Below are 11,057 nucleotides of genomic sequence, written 5' to 3' on the forward strand. Positions count from 1 at the left end.
TACTGATCCCATGGCTTCACTATGTCAGTGCCCCGGGGACAGGTTTCCTCTGTGTACTTCTATGTCTACGTGGTTTCCTAGATATGACAACGAATGGTGATCCATCCTGGGGTGTCCAGTAGCTGAAGCCTTCGGGACGATCGAATGGCCCAGTGAGCATTTAATCTGCAGAGCTGCTGCGCTCAGTAATCGTCCTCATTCTTCTTCCACCGAATAGGCCGCTAATTAAACGGCAAACTATTAAATTTCACTTAGCGGACACCATACCCCTCACGTGTCGGGTAATTAGTCTCTGGCTCTGTTAATTTCCTCATTTCCCTTCAGCAGTTGGGGGTGGAAATCCTTGACTGATTAGGAGTGGTGGCCGGGCCTTCATTCATTCCTGGTCATTACCTAGATAGTGCGGATGATGGCGAGCCGACTCCTCTCCACCAATTGACTTCAGCCTGGAGAAGAATGAAGATGAGGCCCAGCAATCAGGAGATGGGAGCATGTGACTCATTACCCAACATCTCTACCTACATCAGAGACCCTCATAGATCATGTCCCGTCTACAGCTTGATTTAATGGAAGCCATACATTTCATTGACGTCTACACCTTACACCAAGAGCCAAGAGTGATATACAGTGATGGCCGAAAATCTGCCCCCCCCCCCCCCGGCATTTCTGTTCGATCACGCACCACTTCACCCAGAAAATTGCTGCAATGACAAATATTTCGACAATCTCATTCTTATTTCTTTGGTTTGGAAAAAAAAAGTGGAGAAACAAAAAGCCAAATCTGACCCATTCCAAGCAAAACCCCCAAAATGGACAAAATTATTGGCACCCTCCATGTAATATTTGGTGGCACACTCCTTGGAAACAATCATTGAAATCAATGGCTTCCTGTCACCATCAATGAGTTTCTTCCACCTCTCTCCTGGAATTTTGGATCGCTCTTCTTCCTCCAACTGCTCCGGGTCCCTCAGATTGGAAGGTTCCTTTCCCCAACTGCTGGTCTGAGATCTCTCCACAGGAGCTCTATGGGATGGAGATCTGGACTCATTGCTGGCCAGTTCAGTCCTCTCCAGCGCTTTGTCTGACACCATCTCTGGGGGCTTTGTGATGTGTGCTTTGGGGTCATTGTCCTGCTGGAAGACCCCTGACCTCTGACAGAGACCCAACTTTCTGACACCGGGCCCTAAATTGCCCCCCAGAATTCTTTGGTAGTCTTCAGATTTCATAATGCCATGTACACGGCCAAGACCTCCAGTGCCTGAAGCAGCAAAGCCACCCCAAATCATCAGTGACCCCCCACCATGTGTGACTGGAGGGACTGTGACCCCCCCAGCATGTGTGACTGGAGGGACTGTGACCCCACACCATGTGTGACTGGAGGGACTGGATTCTTTTCTGTAAAGGCCTCATTGCTTTTTCTGATAACAGTAGAATGATGGGCTTTACCAAAAAGCTGCCATTTTGTTCCGTCTGTCCCCAGCACATTTGCCCAAGAAGGGTTTTGGCTTCCTCAGGTAAGTTTTGGCAAACTCCAATCTGGCTTCCAATATGTTTCTGTGTCAGCAGTGGGGTCCTCCTGGGTCTCCCACTATATTTCTATGTCAGCAGTGGGGTCCTCCTGGGTCTCCCACCATATTTCTGTGTCGGCAGTGGGGTCCTCCTGGGTCTCCTACCATATTTATGTGTCAGCGGTGGGGTCCTCCTGGGTCTCCTCCCATATTTCTGTGTCAGCGGTGGGGTCCTCCTGGGTCTCCTACCATATTTCTGTGTCAGCGGTGGGGGTCCTCCTGGGTCTCCCCCCATATTTCTGTGTCAGCGGTGGAGTCCTCCTGGGTCTCCTACCATATTTCTGTGTCAGCGGTGGGGGTCCTCCTGGGTCTCCCCCCATATTTCTGTGTCAGCGGTGGGGTCCTCCTGGGTCTCCTCCCATATTTCTGTGTCAGCGGTGGGGTCCTCCTTGGTCTCCTCCCATATTTCTGTGTCAGCGGTGGGGTCCTCCTGGGTCTCCTCCCATATTTCTGTGTCGGCAGTGGGGTCCTCCTGGGTCTCCTCCCATATTTCTGTGTCAGCAGTGGGGTCCTCCTGGGTCTCCCACCATATTTCTGTGTCAGCGGTGGGGTCCTCCTGGGTCTCCTACCATATTTCTGTGTCAACGGTGGGGTCCTCCTGGGTCTCCCCCCATATTTGTGTGTCAGCGGTGGGGTCCTCCTGGGTCTCCTCCCATATTTCTGTGTCAGCAGTGGGGTCCTCCTGGGTCTCCTCCCATATTTCTGTGTCAGCAGTGGGGTCCTCCTGGGTCTCCCACCATATTTCTGTGTCAGCGGTGGGGTCCTCCTGGGTCTCCTACCATATTTCTGTGTCAACGGTGGGGTCCTCCTGGGTCTCCCCCCATATTTGTGTGTCAGCGGTGGGGTCCTCCTGGGTCTCCTACCATATTTCTGTGTCAGTCGTGGGGTCCTCCTGGGTCTCCTCCCATATTTCTGTGTCAGCGGTGGGGTCCTCCTGGGTCTCCTACCATATTTCTGTGTCAGCGGTGGGGTCCTCCTGGGTCTCCTACCATATTTCTGTGTCAGCGGTGGGGGTCCTCCTGGGTCTCCCCCCATATTTCTGTGTCAGCGGTGGGGTCCTCCTGGGTCTCCTCCCATATTTCTGTGTCAGCGGTGGGGTCCTCCTGGGTCTCCTCCCATATTTCTGTGTCAGCGGTGGGGTCCTCCTGGGTCTCCTCCCATATTTCTGTGTCGGCAGTGGGGTCCTCCTGGGTCTCCCACCATATTTCTGTGTCAGCGGTGGGGTCCTACTGGGTCTCCTACCATATTTCTGTGTCAGCAGTGGGGTCCTCCTGGGTCTCCTCCCATATTTCTGTGTCAACGGTGGGGTCCTCCTGGGTCTCCTCCCATATTTCTGTGTCAACGGTGGGGTCCTCCTGGGTCTCCTCCCATATTTCTGTGTCAACGGTGGGGTCCTCCTGGGTCTCCTCCCATATTTCTGTGTCAACGGTGGGGTCCTCCTGGGTCTCCTCCCATATTTCTGTGTCAGCGGTGGGGTCCTCCTGGGTCTCCCCCCATATTTGTGTGTCAGTGGTGGGGCCCTCCTGGGTCTCCTCCCATATTTCTGTGTCAGCGGTGGGGTCCTCCTGGGTCTCCTCCCATATTTCTGTGTCAGCGGTGGGGTCCTCCTGGGTCTCCTACCATATTTCTGTGTCAGCGGTGGGGTCCTCCTGGGTCTCCTCCCATATTTCTGTGTCAGCGGTGGGGTCCTCCTGGGTCTCCTCCCATATTTCTGTGTCAGCGGTGGGGTCCTCCTGGGTCTCCTCCCATATTTCTGTGTCGGCAGTGGGGTCCTCCTGGGTCTCCCACCATATTTCTGTGTCAGCGGTGGGGTCCTCCTGGGTCTCCTCCCATATTTCAATGTCAGCGATGGGGTCCTCCTGGGTCTCCCCCCATATTTCTGTGTCAGCGGTGGGGTCCTCCTGGGTCTCCTACCATATTTCTGTGTCAGCGGTGGGGTCCTCCTGGGTCTCCTCCCATATTTCTGTGTCAACGGTGGGGTCCTCCTGGGTCTCCTCCCATATTTCTGTGTCAACGGTGGGGTCCTCCTGGGTCTCCTCCCATATTTCTGTGTCAGCAGTGGGGTCCTCCTGGGTCTCCCCCCATATTTGTGTGTCAGCGGTGGGGCCCTCCTGGGTCTCCTCCCATATTTCTGTGTCAGCGGTGGGGTCCTCCTGGGTCTCCTCCCATATTTCTGTGTCAGCGGTGGGGTCCTCCTGGGTCTCCTACCATATTTCTGTGTCAGTCGTGGGGTCCTCCTGGGTCTCCTCCCATATTTCTGTGTCAGCGGTGGGGTCCTCCTGGGTCTCCTACCATATTTCTGTGTCAGCAGTGAGGTCCTCCTGGGTCTCATCCCATATTTCTGTGTCAGCGGTGGGGTCCTCCTGGGTCTCCTCCCATATTTCTGTGTCAGCGGTGGGGTCCTCCTGGGTCTCCTACCATATTTCTGTGTCAGCGGTGGGGGTCCTCCTGGGTCTCCCCCCATATTTCTGTGTCAGCGGTGGGGTCCTCCTGGGTCTCCTACCATATTTCTGTGTCAGCGGTGGGGGTCCTCCTGGGTCTCCCCCCATATTTCTGTGTCAGCGGTGGGGTCCTCCTGGGTCTCCTCCCATATTTCTGTGTCAGCGGTGGGGTCCTCCTGGGTCTCCTCCCATATTTCTGTGTCAGCGGTGGGGTCCTCCTGGGTCTCCTCCCATATTTCTGTGTCGGCGGTGGGGTCCTCCTGGGTCTCCCACCATATTTCTGTGTCAGCGGTGGGGTCCTCCTGGGTCTCCTACCATATTTCTGTGTCAACGGTGGGGTCCTCCTGGGTCTCCCCCCATATTTGTGTGTCAGCGGTGGGGTCCTCCTGGGTCTCCTACCATATTTCTGTGTCAGTCGTGGGGTCCTCCTGGGTCTCCTCCCATATTTCTGTGTCAGCGGTGGGGTCCTCCTGGGTCTCCTACCATATTTCTGTGTCAGCGGTGGGGTCCTCCTGGGTCTCCTACCATATTTCTGTGTCAGCGGTGGGGGTCCTCCTGGGTCTCCCCCCATATTTCTGTGTCAGCGGTGGGGTCCTCCTGGGTCTCCTCCCATATTTCTGTGTCAGCGGTGGGGTCCTCCTGGGTCTCCTCCCATATTTCTGTGTCAGCGGTGGGGTCCTCCTGGGTCTCCTCTTATATTTCTGTGTCGGCAGTGGGGTCCTCCTGGGTCTCCCACCATATTTCTGTGTCAGCGGTGGGGTCCTACTGGGTCTCCTACCATATTTCTGTGTCAGCGGTGGGGTCCTCCTGGGTCTCCTCCCATATTTCTGTGTCAACGGTGGGGTCCTCCTGGGTCTCCTCCCATATTTCTGTGTCAACGGTGGGGTCCTCCTGGGTCTCCTCCCATATTTCTGTGTCAGCGGTGGGGTCCTCCTGGGTCTCCCCCCATATTTGTGTGTCAGTGGTGGGGCCCTCCTGGGTCTCCTCCCATATTTCTGTGTCAGCGGTGGGGTCCTCCTGGGTCTCCTCCCATATTTCTGTGTCAGCGGTGGGGTCCTCCTGGGTCTCCTACCATATTTCTGTGTCAGCGGTGGGGTCCTCCTGGGTCTCCTACCATATTTCTGTGTCAGCGGTGGGGTCCTCTTGGGTCTCCCCCCATATTTCTGTGTCAGCGGTGGGGTCCTCCTGGGTCTCCTCCCATATTTCTGTGTCAGCGGTGGGGTCCTCCTGGGTCTCCTCCCATATTTCTGTGTCAGCGGTGGGGTCCTCCTGGGTCTCCTCCCATATTTCTGTGTCGGCAGTGGGGTCCTCCTGGGTCTCCCACCATATTTCTGTGTCAGCGGTGGGGGTCCTCCTGGGTCTCCCCCCATATTTCTGTGTCAGCGGTGGGGTCCTCCTGGGTCTCCTCCCATAGCGTCCCTTTTCATTCAGATGTATAGTGCAAACTGACTTAGGTGTACCCTGTGCCCGAAGGTCAGCTTGGATTTGGCTGGAAGTTGATGGAGGTCCTTTACTCACCATTCCAACAATCTGTTACAATCTTTGATCCATTTTTCTCTTTGGTCCACGTCCCGGGTGATTACCTACAGTGCCATGGGCTGTAAACTTCCTGACAATGTCGCGCACAGTGGATACAGAAACATTAAGATCTCTGGAGATGGATTTGTCACCCTGAGGTTGTCCATGTTTTTCCACCATTTTTGTCCTCCAATCCTCAGACAATTCTTTGCTGCTCTTCCTCTCCTCCATGCTCCATGTGGCACACAGAGACACCCAACAGGAAGGTGGAGGCCATTTGTCCCCATTGTCCCCGGTTGTCGGTGTGATTTTTGTTGTCAGCGCCCGGTCACGGATACGGGGAGTCTAATGACAAATTACAGGAACATCACAGACTTGGGATTAAATTATTTCTTACAATTTTCAGAAGGTGCCAATAATTTTGTCCGGTCCATTTTGGGGGTTCTGGGTGGAATGGGTCAGATTTGGCTTTTTGTTTCTCCACATTTTTGTGTCACCGATACAAACCAAAGAAATAAACATGAGAATGTCGATTCATTTGTCATCGCAGCAATTCTCTGGGTGAAGGGGGGCGTTATCGGACAGAAATGGGGGGGGGCATTATCTGACAGAAATGGGGGGGGGGGGGGCATTATCTGACTCAGGTATAGCCGGCAATGGTCAGCCAAGTACGCTCCCTCTAATCGGTAATAATGGTGGCTTCCAGCGGTCAGGACTGCTCATCATGTATGGAGGTTTTCTAACTTATAAATGGACTTGATTGGACGCTGCTCCTTCCCAGAAGTGTTATCTGGGAATCAACCAATGAAATAAGTTACAGCTAAGACTTGTAGGCTCCAGGACCCCCCCACCCCACCCCCACCCATTGCTCTTGGTGGGACCCTCACACCTTTTCTGGTAATAAATGTCACATTTAGCAGTTGCTTTTAAAAGAACCTCCACACCTTTTTTCTGGTCAAAGCCCCCCCCCCCCCCCGACAGGGTATCTGCCCATGACAAGGCATCCACCCAGCACAGGGCCCCCACCTAGGAAAGGGCCTCCACCCAGGACAGGGCCCTCACCCAGGACAGGGCTTCTACCCTGTACAGGACTGCCACCCAGTACAGGGCCTCCACCCATGACAGAGCCTCCACCCAGGACAGGGCCTCAACACAGGACAGGGCTCCCAACCAGGACAGGGCCGTCACCCAGGACAGAGTCTCCACCCAGGACAGGGCCTCCATCTAGGACAGAGCCTCCACCCAGGACTGGGCTTCTACCTAGGACAGGGTCCCCCCCCCCGACAGAGTATCTGCCCATGACAGAGCTCCCACTCAGGACAGGGCCCCCACCAAGGACAGGATCCCCACCCAGGACAGGGCTTCTGCCCAGGACAGGACTGCCACCCAGTACAGGGCCTCCACCCATGACAGAGCCTCCACCCAGGACAGAGCCTCCACCCAGGAAAGGTTCCCCACCCAGGACTGAGCCTTCACGCAAGACAGGGCCTTCACCCAGGACAGGGCCTCAACACAGGACAGGGCTGCCACCCAGGACAGAGCCTCCACCCAGGAATAGGTTCCCACCCAGGACTGAGCCTTCACGCAAGACAGGGCCTTCACCCAGGACGGAGCCCCCACCAAGGACAGGGTCACCACCCAGGACAGGGCTCCCACCCAGTACCGAGCCTTCACGCAAGACAGGGCCTCCACCCAGCATGGAGTCCTCACCCAGGACTGGGATCCCACCCAGGACAGCGCCTTCACGCAGGACAGGGCCTCCACCCAGCATGGGGTCCTCACCCAGGACTGGGATCCCACCCAGGACAGTGCCTTCACGCAGGACAGGGCCTCTGTGAACAGAAGGTATTTTCTGTGAAATTAATCAGTACCCTAAACAAAGTCATTGGGAGCAGAAGTACTACTGCACCCAGCATATACCATCAGCCATAAATATTTAGATGTACACCAGTATGGAAATAATACAAGAAGATATAAGAAGAGGTTAATAACAGTACATACATCCAATACAGAGACCGGCATTATCAGCAAAGGACCTGATAGGGGTCCTGATGGAATTGTGCACATATACCCGGGTATATATACATAGTTATTCATAGAGATCCCTCCAAATGAATTTTGCAGCAAAGTCGAGTTTCAGGGGCCCCTGAGGCACCTGTCTTTGTGTCGGAGACCTGAAGACAAGATCTACAATCATGGGGAGAACCTCCAACTGTTGTCCAACCAGCCTGGAACGCAGCTTCTCACCAGCATCAACTGTGGTGTGGCACTGGAGCTCAGAGTCAGCCTATCTACTGTGTGCTTAGTCCCTGGTAGCGTCTAATCTTTCATGCAACAGGACCTCTAACTACCAGAAGTGGCCGTGGGATGCCTAACCTGGCTCTAGCCTATGTTGGTTATTGAGCCTTGAGCTAAAACCAGCTATATAATCCCAGACCAGAAGAGACCGGGTTAACTAGAATAACTGGAGCTGCATTGAAACTTTATTGCAATAAACAGGTTCACCTACTAATATACAGCAAGGCGACTACTACACACATACAGGAGCACAGGCCGCTCTATCTGGCACTGTGCATGTGAGATAATAACAACAGGACAGAGATAAGTTTGTCACAAGGATTCAGATACACGCTCAAGAAGATATGGGCAGCTGCAGGAAAACTATTAGGAATACTTGACTAATAGTCTCTGCTTCTGGTCTGAGTGAACAACAGCATCAGTAGCAGTCCCTGTGTGTATGAGGCCATGTGGATCAGCTCTTTGTCTCTCTCTTCACCTCCTGCTTCTGGGGTTTTCAAAGTCCCTCCCAGAGACAGGAGGGCAGAAGATCCCTACACCTACTTGCCTGTTCACAGTCGTTTTTAGAAATGTACACTGAGCTGTGCGTGTGCAGGTGTGATGTCATCCCAAACAAGCCAATCAGAGCAGAAATGCCAGCTCGGGGGAGGGACCTCCTGGGCATCAGACAGTTGAAGCAGAGGTAATTATTGACTTTATTTCAGTTTTAATTGCAGAATTTACAAAGCTGATTCTAGAAGTTTTGTATCCGTGTGATTCCATTTATAGGGCCGTTATATAGGTTGCTTTGCCTCTTCCTCAGGCGATAGACCGGCAGGCTTTAAGGGCTCGCACTACAACCAATTCAGTTGGCCGATATTCGGTATCACCCTACACCCAAATCTACACGATGTAACCCTCTGCTGGTACTCAGCGCTTCTGGCGATATGGTGATTGGTGGGTCTCCTCTTAGTTGATATAAATCCTCCATGATGTCATGTGATCTCTCATCGCGCCATAGAACACAACTGAGATCACAGAAGTTTCCTTAGGAGGTAGAAATTATTTCGGTCCCTTTATTGTATGAGGATGGACAAGACATTACTACTTCCCATTGGACACGAGGAACAGACACGGTAAAATGCTGAGGATTACCAATTATTACAATTGAATAAATAACATTTAATGAACACATTGGTTGGATTTTGGACTCCCGCCGGGGATGAAGACACGGAGCGATCAGATTGATTGGACTTTGATGAGGTCTAATGGAATGCGGTAAGCCGAATCTGAAATGTTTTCACAGCTCTGCTATGGAGGACGGCGGCGGTGGTTCTGCGGTTTGCAGGATGTGAAGGCACGGACGTGATACCAGCGGGATGTGGAGTAACCTCCGAGGTTATTTACCAGAAGTGCTTACTGCAGCGGAATCTGGATGGCTCAGTATGTTCTATTCCCGGGACACCATACAAGAAACCTGCACTAAGCACACATGAAGACAATGATCATTCCTCAATACAAGTCCAGGGGAGAGAAAGACACTAGAGGACCGATTGTCTCTTCCACATCCTCTGACACCCCCATCTGTAATGTACACGGTACCCCAGGTGACCCCAATCCACCCTCAGGGTTTATCATTGCTTGGCTGGAGTCAGCAGAGACCACCGAGGACATACATGGGCTTTGCATGGGCCGGAAAGTACAGTTGTGTTCAAAATAATATCTGTGTGTTGAAAAAAGTGAATAAAGCTGCAAATCCTTCTAATCCTTTTCTTTCCATCCACACAAATGCATTGGGAACACGACACATTCTATTCCAAATCACAACATGAAGAAAAATACATCAAATTTGTGTTGTTCCTCTAAAAAAATGGAAGAAAAGTGAATATTAGACGGTTCAAAAAAATGGCCGTGTTTGTATTCTTCTTTACAAACTCCAACATTCACTATATAAACTGAGAAATGTTTGAAGATTTTGCTTTCCTTTGAATGACTTCATGAATATTTGGTTGTAGTCGCACTGTTTCTGAGAACTGCTGTACATCTGTGTTGCATGGAGTCCCCCAACTTCTGGCCCCTGTGATCAGGTATTCCAGCCCAGGATGATTGGACCACATTCCACAGTTCTTCTCTATTTCTTGGTTTGGCCTCAGAAACGGCATTTTTGATGTCACCCCACAAGTTTTCTATTGGATGAAGATCCGGGGATTGGGCTGGCCACTCCATAACGTCCATCTTGTTGGTCTGGAACCAAGATGTTGCCCGTTTACTGGTGTGTTTGGGGTCGTTGTCTTGTTGGAACACCCATTTCAAGGGCATTTCCTCTTCAGCATAAGGCAGCATGACCTCTTCAAGTATTCTGATGGATTCAAACTGATCCATGATCCCTGGTATGCGATAAATAGGCCCAACACCGTAGTATGAGAAACATCCCCATATCATGATGCTTGCACCACCATGCTTCACGGTCTTCACAGTGTACTGTGGCTTGAATTCAGTGTTTGGGGGTCGTCTGACAAACTGTCTCCGCCCACTAGACCCAAAAAGAACAATCTTACTGTCATCAGTCCACAAAATGTTGCACCATTTCTCTTTAGGCCGGTCAATGTGCTCTTTGGCAGATTGTAACCTCTTCAGCACATGTCTTTTTCCCAACAGTGGGACTTTGCGGGGACTTCTTGCAGATAGCTTGGCTTCACATCGGCGTCTTCTAATTGTAACAGTCCTCACAGGGAACGTCACACCTTCTTTCATCTTCCTGGAGCTGATTGTTGGCTGAGTCCGCGCCATTTTGGCTATTCTTCTATCCATTCCAATGGTAGTTTTTCGCTTTCTTCCACGTCTTTCAGGTTTTGGTTGATCCGGTTAGTAATGTCTGACTGATAGTATTTTCAACACAACTGTACATGGATATTGTTATTTATTTGTCAGACTGCTGCTGGGTGAAAAGGCTGACTGCTGGCAGAACACTAAAAGGGTACAAGTGCTGCCTGTCTGTTTAGGGGGCCCATTAGGGGACATTCTGTAGGTCAGGAACTGACCTGAGGTTGGTTAGTGGCTTGGACAAGCAGATGTTTTCTGTTTTCTGCTATGGCCTTGGTAAGTCCTCCTGCACTGAAGCTATGCTTGTTCCCTTGGGGATGAAGGTGCAGGACGAACCTGGAAGGTTCCTGGGTGTCCATGTCTCATGCAGTGCCAGGAAAAGGTCATCCTGTGTCCAGGGCTAAGATGGAAACTGGCCACAGCAGACTGC

This window comes from Staurois parvus, unplaced genomic scaffold (genome assembly GCF_062004578.1).
Source record: "Staurois parvus isolate SC_StPar_1 unplaced genomic scaffold, SC_StPar_1.0 ptg001785l, whole genome shotgun sequence".
Lineage (NCBI taxonomy): Eukaryota > Metazoa > Chordata > Amphibia > Anura > Ranidae > Staurois > Staurois parvus.